Below are 22213 nucleotides of genomic sequence, written 5' to 3'. Positions count from 1 at the left end.
ACTCTCTCTTATAATATTACATTAATACTACATTTGGGCTTCTCCTACATTAATAGCTTTGGATCTTTATTAAAATTATATATATATATATATATATCCAACTTGTGATAAAATTCCTCTATTTACAAGTTTTTTGTCTAAGTACAATTAGATTAAAAAAACACATTTTGAATATAATTTCAATAGAATAAAACTTTTTAAAATCTTTGATAAGGTCTTTATTTTTCTAAATACACAATGCAAAGACAATGGCCATTATACATTATGTTAATTGTATTTTTCTATATTAGAAGAAAAAAATTTCCAAGAAAGAGGGGTGCTTTTTGTTCAAAAGGTCCCATGATTTAACTATATTTATTTCACAAAGTCTCAATCCACTATGTCTTACATTAAAATATATTGTAAATATATATATAATATGATATTCTTAGCTAGTAATTTATTTTTATATATTTTTTCTCATCAAACATTATTTTATCCATCTCTTCTATTCTCTCCCATCAGAAAACTACACATACACACATTCTCTCTTGACCCTATTGAGCCTAGGACAATGTCTTTATCAATGCAGCACTGTCTTATGCTTGGAGTGGCACTCCAAGTCCAGGGGTGTGTTGAACAAGGAGAGAGTATACACATTAGTGTCCTCAAAGATCAAGGCTCCACGATTGGAGGTGTGATGAATGAGGAGAGAGTACACACATTGGCATCCTCAAAGCTAAACGAAATAGACTATGTAAGGATACTAAAGGCCATGGTGAGTTCTAACAATAAAATTTGAACATTATTGGGCATGCATGAACATAGGTTATTCTCATTTGTCTATACAATCTACATCATAAGTCCATCACATTATTATTAAATAACATAACTTTTATTTAAGCAAATGAAAATGCACATTGTCGAAGTTGGGTGAGATAAGAGACCTTTTAGACCATGTTGCAAGACAACAGATAGAGACTACTCTTGAGTTGGGAGGTTTATTATAATATTCTAGAGGAACAGTATTTGTTCTTCCAATATACATAGGAGATAAAGAGAAAACATAGATAGCAAATACTTCACACCGTCTATCATGATTTCAAGCCACGTGATGATATAGAGTCATAGAACTCATCACAATTGGCAGCATGGAGGCTTTTGTATAAGTAATTCACAATATTCTTCTCTTATATCATGTTTTTGTGATGTGATCTTGTTAATCTATTCCATAAATATAATGGTGACTTTGCTTGCCAAGTTCATGTACAGGCAAATGGAAAGGGGGGCTAGACAAACTTTGTTGGGAGAATGCCAATTGGGTGGACCTATAGGATAATTAGTGCATATTTCAGGATTACTAGATAGAGAAAGAGTTAGATACTGAGGTATATTAGGGATGCACTATCTTCATCGATTACCTAGAAGGTGAATACCCCTCCAATGAGAGGATTGCACAAGAAAAATGGATATTTGATGTGTGTAGTGAATATATACTTTCATAATTATTTGATTTTGTTGATTTTCAAGTGCAGTGAAATGAGAATGTGAGAGAATAGGAGAAAGAGGGAGGAATGTGCAAGTGAAGGAGATTACATATAGTCCCTCGCTCAATTGCAGTACTATAAGATGTGTAAATAAAGTACGTGTAAAATATCTAGGGAAGGGTGGAGTGTAGATGCATATGCGTATGCGAATGTATATATGCACAACGATGTTGTATTGCTGCGCATTCGAGGTGTGTAAACCACCCAAAAGTTGTGCATGGGATTTGGTACTTTGTACATATTTAGTTGTTGTGATTACATTTATTTTCTGCGTATGAGTATAGTGGCGAGCATGAAGGGTTGCTTCAGGCAGGATCAAGGAGACAAGACATTACAATTATTCAAACAAATGCATGAGGAGGATATCTCTTTGGATAGTATCACAATTGTCTGCACCTTAAAAGCTTGTGGCATGGTTGGAGCTATAAACAAGGGCTAAGGAATACATGCTGAGATTGGTAAGATAGGGCTATTGAAGACAAATGTGGATGTGGGCATTGCATTAATTGATATGTATGCTAAATGTGGTTGGCTAGCAAGAGGATGCCTTGTGGATTCTAATGTCAAGGTCCACATACAATCCATGATTGGTGTAAATAAACTTATGTCAGAAAAGGAAAAGCTGAAACTTACAATGGAGCACCGAGAGAAATTACCGGGATTATTATTAGGTGGTTGACGCCACGCACTCTTGCCTATTGGTACATGTATGGGGGTCATAAATGTGATAGGACAGGTGGCATTGTTTTGAAGGCATCAAAGTACTCAGCAAAACAGTTGCAACTAGTAATGAAAGCTCTTAAGGCTAGAGCAATGGATTGTTGGAGAACATATGATGGACATCAAGTTTGCTTTCAAGGCAAATCAGCATCTAAGATTTGGATGTTCATGAGCCTCATTTATTACCTGAACTTAAGGATGAACTAAAGTCTGAAGAGGTATGCTATAGCTGAAAGGGGGTAAAAAGGTAGGCAAGAAGTTCTAAAGAAAAGAAAAGCAATGCTAATTGGGGAGGAAAGGAGAGAAAAAGTAGGGGAGGTCACGAATGGATGAGGGAAAAAGCTAAGAAAAGAGAGGTATATTTTTGAAAAGGCAGAAATGGCGAGCTGCGCCTGGATTGGAGGGGAGAAGAACAGAAGGTAGGAAGGAGTCGATGGCATAGAGGAGCTCTAAAAGGGACACAGAAGGTGACCTACAGAGGAAGATGGGCAGACTGGCGACGTTGAGAGTCGGCTTATATGCTTGGTTTGCCGGAAGCAGTTCTCGCAGTATACATGCCCGCGATGCAATCTCCGCTACTGCTCCCTGTCTTGCTACAGAAATCATAGCTCCCGCTGCACAGAGTCCTTTCATCGTGACAACGTTCTTGCTGAGATGCCGCTCCTTGGGCCCTCTCCAGAGGCCCGTGAACACATGATCGACACCCTCAAGCGCTTTCACGTACAGCAGCAACTGGATGAAGTTTCCACAACTGCTTCCTGGACGTGGATGACGACGGTGATTTAGACGACATCGCCGGTGATGGTGTTGCTGCTGCCGAGCATGATGATGCCAGTAGGCCGCCCTTAGCTCTGTCCGAGAACGTACTTAACAAGCTGGCTTTAGGTAAGGAGATTAAGCTCGATGATCTGTCGCCATTCGAAAGAAAGGCATTTCTACGAGCTGTGGCATCTGGGGAATTAAGCCGCATGATAAAGCCTTGGGAACCTTGGTGGTTGAGTCCGTATGCAAAGACTGTATCTTTGAACAGAGATGGCAATCTTCTTGTACAGCCTGCGAAGGTTGAAGATGGTAGTAGAACATCAATAGACAATACAAGGGATATTTCTGATGTACCACTGCCTTTAGGGTCTCCTTTACCTCGTCTGAATCAGCATACCCCTGTACAGCCGTCTCCCTTGGTCAAAGTGCATCTTTCTGATATTTTATATAGCTATTGTTTCACTCTTCGATTGTACAATGGGGACTGGTATTGTGACACTCTTGATTCAGCCTCGTCTTGTTTGGCTGTTTCCAAAGTTTTCGGAGAAGGTGAGTCTCCAGAAACAGTTGCTGGAGCACTAAATAGTTGTATAGAGATGGTATGCTCGCCTTCCTTCAAGTCTGCAGGGGGGGTACAAGTTTGCAATGGCATTAGCAGATGATACAGCTGCGTTATTGCAGCTTGGAAGACCTGGTGTGATTTGTGCAGTGTCTGATTTATACCAGCTGTTTGACAACGCAATTAAGGATCTACAGAAGGACTAAGATGATGAAGTGCCCGTAAAAAGACACGCAAGTGTGAAGCATCCAAAGAAAAAGGATGCATTGAAGGTGTCACGTAAGCCTTGGAGAAATGAATTGCAGCAGATTGCAGGTGCTTGCAAAAAGGTTTATTTTTACCTGTGCTGGGTTAATGAACAGCCTGATGAGGCACCCTCTTCTTTAGCCATGAATCCAATCAACAAAAGATGGTAGTTGTAAAGACTTGCTGATATCTTTTCAGCAAGTAATGATGGACTTGACCTCATTATGGAGATGTTCTTTTGGAGTTTCTGAAATTCCCTTCTTACTGCAACTGACAACATACACCTGAATGTAAACACTTTATGAGATACTTCAGATTATTCTGAACATGAATTTCTTGTAACTCATTTGACAAGCAATATAGTGAACTTTGGCATCAAATATTGAGATCTTCTTGTTAGCCTCTTTCTTTGCTGTATCTTGAACCCCGTGTTCTGCAGCCCTTACACAAACTCTTCGACATTTCTGGTGAACCCGACATGAAAGTGCTGCGTCATCAGCAAGATGGGAGACTCGCAAGAAGAGATGACAGATGATAATGTCATGAAGAACCTGTTTCAGTCATTTACCATGTATATGCAGCAGCAAGCTCATGCAAAACGTGACAGTGATGCTATGGATGCTTTGAAAGCTGTCCAACAGGAGATGAAGCAGTTTAATGGCCAGCAAGTGTCAACTTACCTGCATTTGTATGAAGAAAAGATGAAGTTTTTTGGGGTTTCTCAAGATGTTTGGAGCCGCTACTTCTTGCGGATCGTGGTGCGCGCTCTTGAAGGTCAAATTGCAGAAATTCAAGAGGCACATGCAGGTTGGGCTGAATTTAAAAAGGCATTAAAAGATGAATATTTCTTGGAGGATACAAGTCTTATGAATCGCAGGAATTTTTTAGCATGGGTTTCTATGCCTAATAAGGGACTTTCTGTTACCGCTCTTCTGCAAGAGTTTGAAAGCCGTTATGATCAGTTGGATGGGACTGAACAGCAAGCTTTGGAGATGCAAAAAGTGGAGTTATTTTTGCAAGCTGCAGATGCTGATTTACAGGAAAAGTTGGATGATCTTTTGGAAGATCAAGCTACTGATTCAGGTTTAAAGACTGAGTGGAGACATGTCATTGATGCTGTGAATGCTCTTGTCAAGAAGCAGCGCAGGAGAGTCAGATTGCATCGAAATACAGGATCAGTTCCTGAAAAATCCTTGGAAACTTCTTCTTCTACCCCTGCTGCTTCTTTGCCTAAGCCTACTCTTCCTGCTGTGAATCCACCAGTTCCTGCTGCTCCAGTGCCCTTATCTGTAGATGATGTTATTAAAGGCTTGGCGGATTTGACAATTGAAGCAGTCAAAGCTGAAGTTGGTAAGTTAAAGGAGCAACTTATGTCAGTACCTGCTGTAGCACCTGCTCCAGTGACTGCTTTTCCAGCTGGTCAAAGGAAAGGGCGACGATGTATTTGGTGTGATAGTACAGATCACCAACACTGCAGAGGTTGTGATGCTTTTCAGGAAGCACGTAAGAAGAATGTAGTGTTTTGGGGACAAGATGGGAAGATATGGCTGACAGAGACTGGCGCTCCTCTTGACACGAACTTTGGTAAGGGAGGTATGAAGAAGCTTGTTGATGATATGGCTGCGCGATCAGCTTATGTGAGTGTTAGAGGAGATGCTTCAGCTTTTGGAGTCCAGCTTGAGCAGAAATCTGATGGAGACTCTGCTTTATGGTCTTCTGCCTTGGAGATAGCGAGAAGAGGGAAAGTTCAAACTTCTACTATGACTTGTGTGGGCTCTAGCATCCGAGGAGAAACAGGATGGGATTCTCCTGTTGACAGGTATTCTATTTTTGCTTATATTGCTAAAACACAGGGTTTAGATGCCATGGTTGAGGAAAAGAGAAGAAGAGATGAGGAGGGTCCTAGCTCCTCCAAAAAGACTAGAGGGGGTGACTTTGTTTCACCACCTGTTACAGCTCCACCTATGTCAAATTCTCCAACTCAAACAGGTTCCGATCAACCAATGGGAGACAAGCAGAAGGAAAAGAAGCAACCAAGAAAAGAGCCAGGATTCAAGCTCTTGTCAGACCTTGATATGCAAACGGATATGAGTAAGATTTTTCATGAAAGAATTTTGAATAGTGAAGTCACTTTTACTGTTGGAGAGGCTCTTGGGATTGCTAGAAGAGAAATACAGGATCAGATGCAGGATCTTTTGCGGAGGAAACGACATGCGATGGAAGGACCTGCTTTACAGGGATTGTGGCATGGAACTCTTGGGGAAGTGCATGATGATGCAGTGATGGTTGAGAATGCTTCTGCTAATCCGCAATTGGAGAAAATAGTGCAGCCTATGCAGTATGAAGATGATGAGACCCCTATTCTCATTCCTCGCAGCCATTTTTCACGAAGTCATTGGGCTAGAGCAACCACTGAGACAGTGGTAAGGATTGGAGAGAAACAAATTCCCTTGATTGCTTTAGTTGATCATGGTTCTGAGATTAATCTTATTGCTCGAGGTGTTTATGAGAGTGGCAAGTGGCCTATGGATGCAGAGCATGGCTGGCGCATGAGAGCCGCCAATAATACTTCTGGTGATATGTATGCTGCTTGTCCGAGTATCAGAATTTCTATTGGTAATGTTGAAGAGGATTATCATTGCTTTGTTCAGGATTCATGCTCTTATCTGATTATTCTTGGACAGCCTTTCATTACAGAAGCAAGAATGGAAACAAAAGTGATGGATGACGGATTAGCTTATGCGCGGATACGCAGTAAAGATGGTATGCGAGCTGTTCAGTTTATGACTGTTGGGGTAAATCATCCGAGAAACAGGGACTCCTTGCGTGAGGCACCACTACCTGCGAAGGAGTTGGATTTTCATTAGGTACCGCTGTCTTGTGAGACGCTAGTGGTACGGAGCGGAGAAAAGAGGAGATCTCACCTCCTGGCAGCCAGTCTTTCTCCAATAACTTTGTTGGGTTTACTTCAGATAGTTCGGTAAGTTATCAGAAAATTTCAGATTTGCCTAGAGCTGCCAGGCAGTACATTGGTCGTAAGGAGAAAGAGTTGAAGAATGCAGGTATTTTGCAAGCAGAAGAGCATGTAGATGGATTGTATGAAGGGATGTCTTATGCAGATACATTGTTTGAGATGAGAGCAATGCTGAAAACTGATGTATGCAAGGGTTCAAAGATCATACCTGTACAAACCTTGGATATGTTTCAGGAAATTTCTGGTTTTATGCTGCAAACAGAGTTAGAGACTGAGAAAACTCAGCAAACTGAATTTATGGCTGATCTTGATCAGCTAATAGAATTGCAGAGGGCTGAATCCATTCAGCCAACAGAGTTGAATGCAGAAAAATTTCTGCATACAGAGTTTCAGGATGTATCTATGCAGTCCATAGAGCCGAGGGCTGAATTCATTCAGCCAACAGAGTTGAATGCAGAAAAATTTCTGCATACAGAGTTTCAGGCTGCACCCATGCAGTCCATAGAGCTAAAGGCTGAAATTTTTCAGCCAACAGAGTTGAAAGATGCTGAAAATTTGCAGAAATTGCATCAAAGGAAAGAGTGCCTAAATGATGCCAAGGTTGACACAAAATATAAAACAGTTGATAAGAAGGTTAAGCCGGTTGTAGGCCCGCTTCCTTCTGATAGTGATGAGCAGGTTGAAAAAGCTATGAAGCAGCCTATGTTGAGGGATCCTGCAAATATTGGACATAAGTTTACAGTTGAAACTCTTGCAGAATTGAAGATTGGAAATGAAGATTTTTTGCTTCCAGTGGAAAAAGAATGTTTTAGAGAGATGCTTGGACGTCATGGTAAGGCATTTGCTTTCTTTCCACATGAAATTGGCTGCATTAGTCCCGAATTGGTTGCACCTATGGTCATCTTCACTATTCCTCATGTACCATGGAATATACGTCCTATTCCTGTGCCTAAAGCACACTTGCCAAAGCTGATAGAGTTGTTGAATGAGAAGATTAAAATGGGGATTTTGGAACCCTCTTCTGCACCCTATTCTAATAGGTGGTTTACTGTACCAAAGAAGAATGGTACTTTGAGATTTATTCAGGATATGCAGCCCGTGAACAAAGTGACAATCAGGAATGTGGGAACAGGTCCAGTTGTGGATGAATTTGTTGAGGCTTTTGTAGGACGAGCCATCTATTCACTAGGTGACTTGTATTCAGGTTATGATCAGTTTCAGCTTGCCTTGGAAAGCAGGGATATTACTACTATGCGGACACCTATTGGTCTTGTGAGGATGTGTACCTTGCCTCAAGGTGCTACAAACTCAGTTGCTCATATGATGAATGCTATGCATAGAGTTCTTCGAGACTATATTCCGCAGTATACCATGCCTTTTCTAGATGATGTGCCTATTAAGGGTTGTGCAGAAGAAGAAAAGAATGAAAGTCTTGATTTGCGTGGATGTAGACAGTTTGTGGCTGATCACCTGAATGCTTGTGAACAAATATTGACACGATTAGAGGAGGTAAATTTGACACTTTCAGGGCTGAAATGTGTCTTTGCTGTTAATGAAGTCATCATAGTTGGGCATATGGTTGGATATTATGGCAGAAAGCCTTCTCCTGCAAAGGTGGATGCCATAAACAGGATTGCAGAGTATTGCTCGACTACTTCAGAGGTGCGGAGATTTGTGGGAGCTTGTGTATTTTACATGATTTGGATTCCTCATTTTGCTCATATTGCAGATGTTCTCTATCAGTTGTTTCGAAAGGGGCAGAAATTTCATTGGGATGATGAAGCTGATGGAGAAACAGGTTTACTAGAATCAAAAGATGGACTTGACCTGTTTGTGGAATTGAATGATCCTGGATAGTTGGCACATCCGGAGGATGCGCAGGTTTAGAGGGGGTGGATGTCATATTGCTGCGCATTCGAGGTGTGTAAACCACCCAAAAGTTGTGCATGGGATTTGGTACTTTGTACATATTTAGTTGTTGTGATTACATTTATTTTCTGCGTATGAGTATAGTGGCGAGCATGAAGGGTTGCTTCAGGCAGGATCAAGGAGACAAGACATTACAATTATTCAAACAAATGCATGAGGAGGATATCTCTTTGGATAGTATCACAATTGTCTGCACCTTAAAAGCTTGTGGCATGGCTGGAGCTATAAACAAGGACTAAGGAATACATGCTGAGATTGGTAAGATAGGGCTATTGAAGACAAATGTGGATATGGGCATTGCATTAATTGATATGTATGCTAAATGTGGTTGGCTAGCAAGAGGATGCCTTGTGGATTCTAATGTCAAGGTCCACATACAATCCATGATTGGTGTAAATAAACTTATGTCAGAAAAGGAAAAGCTGAAACTTACAATGGAGCACCGAGAGAAATTACCGGGATTATTATTAGGTGGTTGACGCCACGCACTCTTGCCTATTGGTACATGTATGGGGGTCATAAATGTGATAGGACAGGTGGCACTGTTTTGAAGGCATCAAAGTACTCAGCAAAACAGTTGCAACTAGTAATGAAAGCTCTTAAGGCTAGAGCAATGGATTGTTGGAGAACATATGATGGACATCAAGTTTGCTTTCAAGGCAAATCAGCATCTAAGATTTGGATGTTCATGAGCCTCATTTATTACCTGAACTTAAGGATGAACTAAAGTCTGAAGAGGTATGCTATAGTTGAAAGGGGGTAAAAAGGTAGGCAAGAAGTTCTAAAGAAAAGAAAAGCAATGCTAATTGGGGAGGAAAGGAGAGAAAAAGTGGGGGAGGTCACGAATGGATGAGGGAAAAAGCTAAGAAAAGAGAGGTATATTTTTGAAAAGGCAGAAATGGCGGGCTGCGCCTGGATTGGAGGGGAGAAGAACAGAAGGTAGGAAGGAGTCGATGGCATAGAGGAGCTCTAAAAGGGACACAGAAGGTGACCTACAGAGGAAGATGGGCAGACTGGCGACGTTGAGAGTCGGCTTATATGCTTGGTTTGCCGGAAGCAGTTCTCGCAGTATACATGCCCGCGATGCAATCTCCGCTACTGCTCCCTGTCTTGCTACAGAAATCATAGCTCCCGCTGCACAGAGTCCTTTCATCGTGACAACGTTCTTGCTGAGATGCCGCTCCTTGGGCCCTCTCCAGAGGCCCGTGAACACATGATCGACACCCTCAAGCGCTTTCACGTACAGCAGCAACTGGATGAAGTTTCCACAACTGCTTCCTGGACGTGGATGACGACGGTGATTCAGACGACATCGCCGGCGATGGTGTTGCTGCTGCCGAGCATGATGATGCCAGTAGGCCGCCCTTAGCTCTGTCCGAGAACGTACTTAACAAGCTAGCTTTAGGTAAGGAGATTAAGCTCGATGATCTGTCGCCATTCGAAAGAAAGGCATTTCTACGAGCTGTGGCATCTGGGGAATTAAGCCGCATGATAAAGCCTTGGGAACCTTGGTGGTTGAGTCCGTATGCAAAGACTGTATCTTTGAACAGAGATGGCAATCTTCTTGTACAGCCTGCGAAGGTTGAAGATGGTAGTAGAACATCAATAGACAATACAAGGGATATTTCTGATGTACCACTGCCTTTAGGGTCTCCTTTACCTCGTCTGAATCAGCATACCCCTGTACAGCCGTCTCCCTTGGTCAAAGTGCATCTTTCTGATATTTTATATAGCTATTGTTTCACTCTTCGATTGTACAATGGGGACTGGTATTGTGACACTCTTGATTCAGCCTCGTCTTGTTTGGCTGTTTCCAAAGTTTTCGGAGAAGGTGAGTCTCCAGAAACAGTTGATGGAGCACTAAATAGTTGTATAGAGATGGTATGCTCGCCTTCCTTCAAGTCTGCAGGGGGGGTACAAGTTTGCAATGGCATTAGCAGATGATACAGCTGCGTTATTGCAGCTTGGAAGACCTGGTGTGATTTGTGCAGTGTCTGATTTATACCAGCTGTTTGACAACGCAATTAAGGATCTACAGAAGGACTAAGATGATGAAGTGCGCGTAAAAAGACACGCAAGTGTGAAGCATCCAAAGAAAAAGGATGCATTGAAGGTGTCACGTAAGCCTTGGAGAAATGAATTGCAGCAGATTGCAGGTGCTTGCAAAAAGGTTTATTTTTACCTGTGCTGGGTTAATGAACAGCCTGATGAGGCACCCTCTTCTTTAGCCATGAATCCAATCAACAAAAGATGGTAGTTGTAAAGACTTGCTGATATCTTTTCAGCAAGTAATGATGGACTTGACCTCATTATGGAGATGTTCTTTTGGAGTTTCTGAAATTCCCTTCTTACTGCAACTGACAACATACACCTGAATGTAAACACTTTATGAGATACTTCAGATTATTCTGAACATGAATTTCTTGTAACTCATTTGACAAGCAATATAGTGAACTTTGGCATCAAATATTGAGATCTTCTTGTTAGCCTCTTTCTTTGCTGTATCTTGAACCCCGTGTTCTGCAGCCCTTACACAAACTCTTCGACAACGAATTGAGCAACAATGAGGTAATATTTTTATCATGATATTAACCATTTGGACAATTTGAAAAACAACATATATCACATGTTTTTCTAGTAATTATAACAAAATACTTGACATCGTATCCTCTTATAGTAAGTTCACACAATAATACTAAATTGAGTTTGGCGAAAACATATGTGATATAGTTTTGCTTATGTATACACAATGGAACTGATGAAATATCGGGATGTAATTGCAAATCATTCATATAAAAGAGAGAGGTACATGAATGTGTATATGCATGTGGGAGTAGCAGTGTGATATTCTTACTACCCTAATGTTAATCACTAAAAGTGTATAAAACAATCAATGAAAGCTTGTGGACTGGTCATAGAGGTGTTTGGGGTACTTTTGCAAAGATCATAGAAAGATATTGGTGGCAGGGTATGTATAAGGATGTTGCTCACTTTGTGGAAACATGTACGACATGTCAAATGTATTCATCTGTGAGATATCGGGATGGATTACAAAGCCCACATATCCATTGTCTCTTCATTTTAAGTTCGTGGTGGATTTGGTCATGATGCCTACAGGTCTTTGGCAAATGAGATATCTTGTACTTGCCTGTGAAGACTTGACTAATCAAGTGGAAGGGAGAGCTCTTCATACTAAGACAGCAGATGCAGTGTGTACTTTTCTCTTGGAAGAGATCTTTTGTCGGTATGATTGTGTGGGAAAAATTACTACAGATAGGGGTGATTTGGATGTAGATGAAGCTCATGATTTCTTTGCACAGTTGGGGATAAAGCTTGCTTTAACTTTAGCCTATAACCCTAAAGGAAATGGAAAAAGTGAAAGAGATCATCCACCTATTGTGAAGGCATTGGCAAAATCATGTGGAGAGAAGGTAAAAGAGTGGCCACGATTGCTCCCTTATGCTTTATGGGATGATAGAACAACACATAGTGCTGTTACATGATATATGCCTGCTGAATTGATGTATGGTCAAAAACCTATCATACCGATAGAAGAGATGGTAGTCACATGGAGTGTGCTACCTTGGGAGGAGGAGTTGAATTGAGAGGAGTTGTTGGCCTTGCGCATTAGACAGTTAGAAAAAAAGTTAGAAGACATAGAAGCAGCAATTGCAAAATTAAGGGCAACAAGGATACAGAACAAGAAACAGTTTGACAAAAGACATAGATTGAGACCAAGAACCATACAAGATGGGGATTGGGTATTGCTTTATGATAGCAGTTTAGACAACTAGCATAGTGCCATGCGTAAAGTTTCCAAAAGATGGTTTAGACCCTATGTGGTAAGACATGTGTTTGATAATGCTAGTTATGCATTAAATGAATTGGATGGGACAGCCATAAAACTTTTGATAGTAGGGAAAATAATCAAATTATTCAAGAGGTGGGAATCTGATGCCTATGAGTTGCTAGAATTGGAAGAAAATAGTGGCCATGATACAGGGGCTAGCCAGGAAGATATGAAAGATGAAGAAGCAAAGGATATGGTTGCAGAGGATGAGGAGGACTCAGAATCCAGTGACAACTAGGATTTTGGCACATAGGAGAGGATTTGCAGGTTTAGAGGGGGTGGATGTTGTGATGTTATGTAGACACAGTGTGAAAAAGCATGGAATGCATCATCATCCGACTTTCTTATTGATCAAGAGAGTTGTTAACCCTAAAAAAAACGAAGGTGGAGAATCCGGAAAAGCTAAAGTAGAAGACAAAGACAAAGGCCAAGGCAAAGAGAAACGAAGGCAAAGACGCACAAGGAGAAGAGTCCTAAATAAGGGAGAAAGGCGTACAAGGAAAAGCGCAAGTCAAAACTTTTGTAAAAGAGCGCAAGCGCATCATGATTTAATTCAACGCTCTAATCCGTGCAATTTGTAAATGTAGATGGGCGGTGGAAAGGAAGCTAGGAAGATAGAAGGATAATGGGAAAAAGGGCCTAGGCTATGGCCACCCATGTAAAAAGGGGAAAAGGGAATGACCGCCCAAAATGGATTTAGGGTTTTGTATATAAAGTTGAAAAGTGAATGAGAAGCTCATTCTTGTGTGTGGCCAAAAGTAGCTCTCTTCTTCTTCTTCTTCTTCTTGGTCTTGCTTGCTTGAGCTTGTGCTTGAGAGAGGGAGTGCGAAAGTGTGAGCGAGTGAGTGTGTGAGGGTGAGGGACTGAGGAGGAGAAGCTCTCCATCTTCTCCTCTCTTCTTCTCTTCTCTTCTCTTCTTTTGTCTTGCTCACGGCAATGGAGCTTGGAGCTTGGAGCTTGAGGATGGAGCTTGCTTGAAGCTTGCACTTGGATCGTGGAGCTATCAGAGTGCGTGGGAGAGGAGGTAACTCGAACGGCATGGAGGTAAGCTCACTACACCCGTAGATATGGATGGCGCGTCGGCTATGTGAGAGGTAGCCATTAGTGCTAAGCTTGGAACGCTTGAACAATAAGCGGTCCGTGGGTCTTGGCGGTTGAGTGAAAGCTCCCACATTTTGGTTCCATTGCTGGGACAAACGGATTCAAGCCTTGAGCACTTGCGCGCTTCGAATCGAGCATTGGAGTAGGGTTTTCCCCGAATTAGTGCTGCTTGAGATAGGTAGGAAGTGACGGGGTTAAAGATGGTATTCGATCTCCTTGGCAAGTAGGTTTTTTGATTTTTTGAGATTTATGTTGTGAGATGGAGTAGTGTAGGTGATTGCTTTGTGATTTGTATGCATTTAGGATAGGCAAAAACAAAGAAAAAGAAGCAAACAGTAGGGGTTTCTGTTGCTGTATAACAGGCTAAAACAGGGGAATAGGGGCACAAATCCTTGGGGTGCCGTTTGATTCGAGCACCACAGTGATTCCAGGCATGTCTGGCATTCCCTTGTAGTGTCTTGAACCTATCTGGAAGGTGCTGAACGATTCGGTGTAGTAGATGTCAGCCTAGAGGCATCGCGTGCAACTCGCGGGCCGTCGGCTACGTAGTCGGACCAGCTCGTCCGAGTCCCAGAATCGGACCAGTCCATAATCGGACGCTCGGACAACCGTTCGATCGGACCATCCTATCCGATCGAACCACTCGGACCAACCCGTCCAATTTTGGAAATTGGACCACTCGGACGCTCGGACTCGGACACCCAGACTGTCGTCCAATCGGACCAACCCCGTCCGATCAGATCAACCCGTCCGACTCGGACACTTGGACACTCGGACCACCCAGAATAATCCAGATTTGGACCGCCGTCCAGAATCGGACCAGTCCGAAATCGGACCAGCCAGAATCGCACCACCATGTCCGATCTGATTCCCAGAATGGGACCACTAGGCCGATCGGACCAACCCAAAATCGGACGTCCGATTATGATAATCGGACTCCTGAAAATCAGACATCTGAAAATCGGACAAAAAACTATCAAAATCGGACAGCTATCTAGAACACAAATTTTGACGCACCTAAACTCCAAATTGACCCCAAAGGCTACTTAAAGCTAAAGGCACATCACAGATCCATCATTGGGCTAAAATTTAGAGCACGTAGTTAAAAATTTGGCTATAAACGGTCCTCCAAATTATGCATGGCTTATACTGTAACAGCCCTGCTAGCTGGGGGGGACTGCCCCCCTGGACCCCTGCAGAGGGGGCTCTGCCCCTCCGCACCTCCCCCAAGTAGGTTGGAGAGAAAACGCGCGCCGTGAGAGGTCCTCCAAATTGGACCCTAGTGAAGTAATGGCTCTACATGAGCATGGATTCTCACTTGCAAAAGAGCAGCCAAAAGCCCATACTCGAACATAGAGAAATAGAGACCCTAGAACATCAATGGGCCAATCTAGCCATCAAAGGCAAAAAGGCCACACCTCGAGAACACAAAGACATTGTGTTCATACCATGTCCAGTCAGAGCAAAATGCAACATCAGCAAGCTACAAATGCCAAGATGATTGGACATGACACTCTTGACGAGAGATGTGCCTTGAGCAACACTGCACAGACGACCCAAGACATCGGTGGAGAATCCACGTCTGGTCATGCAAGTGGGGACTCAAGTGCATCTGTCAGAAGGCTTAAATTTACAAGCCAGGACCCGGAAGATGAAGACATAGCACCACCTGCTTATCTAGGGTCAAACTCACCACAAAAAGAGAGCATACTATTGATGCTCTGATTGATGAAGGAGCAGATTTTAACATCTTGACCTATGAATCATGGAGCCTACTAGGCCAACCAGAGCTGACACCGACTAATGCAACTCTTAGCCCTTATGGGGGACCTCCACAAGCACTCATAGGGAAGTGCAATATCCTTGCAACAATCGAAATTGAAAGCTTGCCTATCCTATTTCATGTTCCTCCAAATAGTGCTAGCTACGGGAAGGAAACCCTCCTAGGAAGACCCTTCAAAAGGGCGACCAAGTGTGAGGCCGACTATGTAGCACAGAGGATACACCTAACACTACCGGGTGTGAGGATAGTCACAACCTTTAGCAAGGGTGACCTCATCAAACCTCGAGGGAAAGGCAAGCAAGGTGCTGACATAACAGTCAAGCTTGCTGAAACGAGAGCAAGGACTTGTTGGAAGAGTTGATACAATCACAGGTCGAACAACGAGAACTAGTGAGTGAGGCCATGCCTGAAACAAGAAGGTCAAGAGACAATGCCAAGGACGGGCTTTGGACTTACAAATATCATAGAAGACTCCAAAAGAAGCCCAAGCCTTATAGACGAAGGCATGGATGGAAGGTCAACACAACGCCGCGATGGATATCCAAAGCGTTGCTACATGCTCAAGGGTATTATGCAGGTAATCGATGGATTTGGGTACCAAAATCCCCTGCTAAACCACCTCTATCAGCTGAGGGTCAGAGTGCATCAAAAGCAACGAAGTGCAAGAGGAAATCTAAGAGAAACTCTAGGTCTCGAGGCAAGAAACCAGACATGAGTGTTCAAAAGAAAGAGCCACAGCCTAGCATGCTTAATAAGCAGATGTCATATGTAGCCATTGAGCATGCCCAAAAGCCATTAGTGCCCAAAGAGCCTTTGATTTTTCGAGAGGATAACAGGCATCATAGGCACAACATTTCTCAGGGCAAGGCTGATGGCTCAACAAAGCAAATGGCACAATCGTCTAATAGCCTCGAGCAAATCATTCAGCCACCAGTGCCAAGTCCACCTAAGAGTCCTAGATCTCCTACATCCTCTTTTTCCAAACGGACACAGGAAGCACGAAAGCAATTGTCAAGGGAAACTACTCAATTCCAATCTCTATCTCCATCTAAGCTTCCAAATGTACAAGAGGTGGGATATGACGCCATCTGTTGCTCTCGACCCAAGGATATGCATGATCAACCTAATGTGACTAGATCAACTCATGCTTGATCTACACAGATGAGTGCTCAAAGGGCAACAAAAGACACGGCCACTCTCGATCGCCCTTGGGACTTGACACCGCAATCCACCAGGTGTAGCAAGCCCACTAAACTAGCTGCTACTACTTCCAATCAGGGATCACAGTAGTCACAACCCTTGGCCGTAACAATGCCCCTTGTGGAACGTGTCCTTAGTAGTTTACCTGTGGAGGAGGTGTCAAAACCAAATTCCTCGACAACTCCAGCACCTTCAAAGTGCCTAAAGCCTAGGCTAGAGGAGTTAAACACAAGAGAGTTGGCTAAAGAGCTAGACTCTCCGAAAAGGGAGGCAGTTGTGCTCTCACAACCTAGCGAGGCTATTTAGTAGGCCACGACCATGTCCCATAAGGACACACTAGAGAAAGAGAATGCTGAGGCCCAACCAAGCACATCAACGATTGACCTAGTCCAGGGTCCTGAGTCATTGAGAGATGCACCTTCATTGACCAAGAAAAAGAGGAGAAAACATCGAAAACAACAGTAGCTACAGGTGGTGGTGAACCCCAAGAGCATTGAGACCAAGAGCGAGGGAGAGCTGGGGAATAAAGCATCAAGTCCATCCACCAATGAACCCATTGATGTCTCTCCTAATAGTGGTGAACCCTCAGACACATCCGTGTGCTCTGAAAAACCAAAGCAACCGTTGCCACCAATAGTTGCTTGCAACACTCTATCCACTGACAATAGAACTCACATTGACCAATCAAGAGTGGATACAACGCTGTCACAATAGGGTGACAAGGTCATACTAGTCACACCCAAGGAGAACCATGGCGAAATAACGAAGCCTCAAGAGAAACAAGGAAACCCCAAGAGCATGAGCAATCCTAGCATTGACCAATCTTGCTCATACAGGCCTAAAACCCCAGCTATGCTAAAGCCTAGGTAAACTCCTAGAACCTTGCATGAAATAGCAATCGAGCAAGGCCCTCGTTGAACATAGAAGTGTCTAGAATGCTTAATTGAGTTGGATGCTAAGCTCAAGGTGTTCACACGAGTCTACGTCCTTGCGGACGTGGGCACAATCCCCAAGGAGCAGCTTGGAGATTACTTGCCCTTCCCTTTATCTTGGGATTTGAACTATGATCAATATATCTTATGCCAATCATGGGATTTGAACTGTGATAATTGATCATCTTTAGAAAAAGTAGACTTGAGGGAACACATCATGCCCGTTAGGGTGTGGATAAACTTGATAATTTGCTTCACCATGCACTCTTCTTCAGTGGGACATGACCCAAGGAGCATGAGGTAGTTATTGCAAACAATCGTCAGAACTCGATTGTGGCCGAAGTGCCTCCATCTTGCCTATCTCCTTCAAATCTAGTCATATCTCTATAGTGTCTTTCTTTCTTGTGATATGGTCCCATAATGTTGTCCACATTCTTGAAAATATGCATGGGATTTAACAAATGGTTGATTTGTAAGTGGGTCCAATATATGGCCACTCATAGAAAATTGACAATTGTTGCATTATGCTTGGATGTGACTCCTTGTGGACCACTTTCAACTGGTACTAGCTTTGGGCATTCATTTGTGTTGGAGGTTGTCCAACAAAACATTTCCTCAGGTCATGACCATTTGGCAAGAAAGCGGTGTGTCCTTGATATACCATCTTCTTCATGATTCTTTACTATTGGGAGTCTTGGACATGCATGATAACTTGAGGTAACCAGACCTATCACAATACCTCTATCTAGTCAACAAAAAACTTGAATGAGCCATGTTAGATATCAACAATGAGAACAGAAGCCCACTTTCGTGAGCACTCCCCAAATCCCGAAAAGTCATGCATGGTCCTCACGAGAATGGCTCGTATATTAGCAGACCACTAGCTCATGCTTGCTCATGTCTTCCAAAGCGACCTCCTCCTCAAATAAAATCTTGAGCTCATCAACTAATGAATGGAGGTAGACAAACGGACCATATTCTTGACTTTGTAGCACTATAAGGATCAAGCAAGCGAAGGATTAGGTGTCCTTTCTTTGTAGAAACCCATGGCAAGATATTGTAGTTTACAAGGACTATAGGCCATACATTGTGAGTGGGGACTGAATGGACTCATGCCATCCATAGCAGGACCAAGCTAAAGATTCCTTGGCTCTCATGCAAAGCTTGGAAAGGTGGAATCAATGTGGCTCCATGCATTTGAATATGTTAATATTCATTGGACTCCATTTGTGGATCTATTCTATGCATGCCACATTGTCAAGCTCATCATGCTTGATTCAATAGAGGATAACTTGATCTCCTTCTCTGAGATCTATTGCACTAAATTTGACAACCTTTAAAGTGCCGATGATATTTTTTGAGTAAGACATCCCGCAACTGGGATCAGTAGTATGAACTATAAAAAATTTGAAGCATGACAAACATTGAATATACACTAAATAATGAAATACCGAGGTTACTTTCTATCACCTGGTATATCTTATGCCAATAATGGGATTTCAACCGTGATAGTTGATCATATTTAGAAAAAGCAGACTTGAGGAAACACATTGTACCCATTAGGGTGTGTATAGACTTGTAATTTGCTTCACCATGCACTCTTCTTTAGTGGACATGACCCAAGGAGCACGAGGTAGTTATTGCAAGTGACTATAGAACTCAATTGTGGCCAAAGTGCCTCCATCTTGCCTATCTCCTTCAAATCCATTCATATCTCTATAGTGTCTTTCTTTCCTATGATATGGTTCCATAATGTTTTCCACATTCTTGAAAATATGCATGATATTTAACAAATGGTTGATCTATAAGTGGGTCCAATATACGACAACTCATAGAAAATTGAGAATTGTTAAATTTTGCTTGGATGTGACTCCTTGTGGACCACTTTCAACTTGTAGAAGCTTTGGGGATTCATTCATGCTAGAGATTGTTCAATAAAACATTTCCTCAAGTCCTGACTCTTTGGCAAGAAAGTGGTGTGTCCCTATTATACCATCTTCTTCATGGTTCGTGACTATCGGGAGTCTTGGACATGCGTGATAAACTGAGGTAACTAGACCTATCACAATATCTCTATCTAGTCCAGCACAAAACTTGAACAAGCCATGTTAGATATCAACAATGAGAATAGAAGCCCACTTTACAGAGCACTCCCCAAATCCCAAAAAGTCATGCATGGTCCACATGAGAATGGTGTGTATATTAGTGGACCACCAGCCATCATGCTTGCTCAGGTCTTCTAAAGGGACCTCCTCCTCCCATGAAATCTTGAGCTCATCGACTAATGGATGGAGGTAGACGTCCATGTTCTTGACTTTGTAGCACTAAGGAACAAGAAAGCTAAGGATTAGGTGTCCTTTCTTTGTAGAAACCCATGGCAAGATATTGTAGTTTACAAGGACTATAGGCCACACATTGTAAGTGGGGATTGAATGGATTCATGCCATCCATAGCACGACCAAGCTAAAGATACCTTCGCTCTCATGCAAAGCTTGGAAAGGTGGAGTCAATGTGGCTCCATGCATGTGAATTTGTTAATATTAATTGGACTCCATTTGTGGATCTATTCTGTGCATGCCACATTGTCAAGCTCATCATGCTTGATTCAATAGAGGATATCTTGATCTCCTTGTCTGAGATCCATTGCACTAAATTCGACAACTTATAAAGTTTCGAGTATATTTCTTGAGTAAGACATCCCTTAGTTGCGATCAGTAGTATGAACTGTCAAAAATTTGAAGCATGACAAACATTGAATATACACTAAATAATGAAATACTGAGGTTACTTGCTTTTAAGATCATGACTAAACTTGGCATATCTTATGCCAATCATGGGATTTCAACCGTGATAGTTGATTATCTTTAGAAAAAGCAGACTTGAGGGAACACATCATACATGTTAGGGTGTGGATAGACTTCATAATTTGCTTCACCATGCACTCTTCTTTAGTGGACATGACCCAAGGAGCACAAGGTAGTTATTGCAAGCGATCGTTAGAACTCGATTGTGGCCGAAGTGCCTCCATCTTGCCTATCTTCTTCAGATCCATTCATATGTCTATAGTGTCTTTTTTTCTTGTGATATGGTCCCATAATGTTGCCAACATTCTTGAAAATATGCATGGGATTTAACAAATGGTTGATCTATAAGTGGATCCAATATATGGCCACTCATAGAAAATTGACAATTGTTGCATTCTGCTTGGATTTGACTCCTTGTGGACCACTTTCAACTTATACTAGCTTTGGGCATTCATTTGTGTTGGAGGTTGTCCAACAAAATATTTTCTCAGGTCATGACCCTTTGGCAAGAAAGCGGTGTGTCCTTGATATACCATCTTCTTCATGATTCTTGACTATCGAGAGCCTTGGCCATGCATGATAACCTGAGGTAACTAGACCTATCACAATACCTCTATCTAGTCAACAAAAAACTTGAACGAGCCATGTTAGATATCAACAACGAGAATAGAAGCCCACTTTCGTGAGCACTCCCCAAATCCCAAAAAGTCATGCACGGTCGACATGAGAATGGCTCGTATTGTCATGAAGAGGACAAGAGAGGGAGAAAGAGGAGAGAGAAGATTGCAGAAGAGAGAAGAAGAAGTGTTGAAGTGAGAGAAAGAGAGTAATGAGGAGAGAGAAATACTAAAAATGGAGAGAGAAAGACAAGAAAGAAGAAGAGAGATGGCTGGAAGCCATGAAAGGACAGGAGAAGCTAGAGAGAGGAGAAGGATAAATATGTATTATTGTGTAAAAAAAACCCCCCCTTCTACATGTGTCCTTTACCCTGTTATATGCCCCTAATTCAATTCTTTACATTCCATCCCCATTTGAATGTTTTTGTCCTCAAAAACAAAATGGGACTTATTACAAATTGCCAAGTGGTGGAAAGAGGCAGGGTACTCTGCATGGACTAAAATAAAATGGCCTAATCTTCAAGGATTCACAAAATAAGTACAACTAGAGGGCTGAGGATCAAGTACAAAGCATTGATAACCATTGGGGAATATAAAAAAGAAATATTGGACCAAAATGTTTCCATTAAGAGCTCCTCCCAGATGGAGACTCTATGCCATCCATTGCAGACCTTGTTGTACTAAATCTATAATAACTTTGGATTGGCTGATCCAAATCAAACATACTATAGCTCCAAATGAAGCTCTCATTAAGTGCTTTAAGTCCATATGACTCACACATCTCTGTCATTAATTCAACATTAAATATGGTCCAAAACAAAGATCTATTTTGTAGTGGAGCAAAGCTCACTAGTTAGCATGATAGTTGTGACAAAATTCTTGAAGATAAGAACATCATTCCCCAAGTAATGCTGGTCCACGCAAAGAGTTAAGTCTAGCTTTTAACCTCTTGGGTCAAAAGGAAGGTGATATCCTAGGAGAGAGAGAAAGAGGAGAGAGAAGACTATAGAAGAGAGAAGAAGAAGTGTAGAAGTGAGACAAAGAGAGTGATGAGGAGAGAGAAATACTAGAAATGGAGAGAGAAAGATTGGAAAGAAGAAGAGAGATGGCTGGAAGCTATGAAAGGATAGGAGAAGCTAGAGAGAGGAGAAGGACAAAGATGTATTATTGTGTAAAAGAAAACCCCCCTTCTACATGTGTCATTTGCCCT

At 42.2% G+C, this 22213-nt stretch overlaps 1 pseudogene; it reads left to right on the top strand.

Moving 5' to 3' along the window:
* The first annotated feature begins 2231 nt into the window (after positions 1 to 2231).
* Positions 2232 to 10763, top strand: LOC148040713 (uncharacterized; annotated as a pseudogene).
* Positions 10764 to 22213: the final 11450 nt, after the last annotated feature.

The sequence above is a fragment of the Lygodium microphyllum genome, chromosome 2 (genome assembly GCF_053477565.2).
Source record: "Lygodium microphyllum isolate KBCC chromosome 2, Lygodium_microphyllum_v1.1.10, whole genome shotgun sequence".
In the NCBI taxonomy this organism is placed as follows: domain Eukaryota; kingdom Viridiplantae; phylum Streptophyta; class Polypodiopsida; order Schizaeales; family Lygodiaceae; genus Lygodium; species Lygodium microphyllum.
Note: the sequence above shows the minus strand (reverse complement) of the source record. Positions and strands in the feature narration are given on the sequence as shown.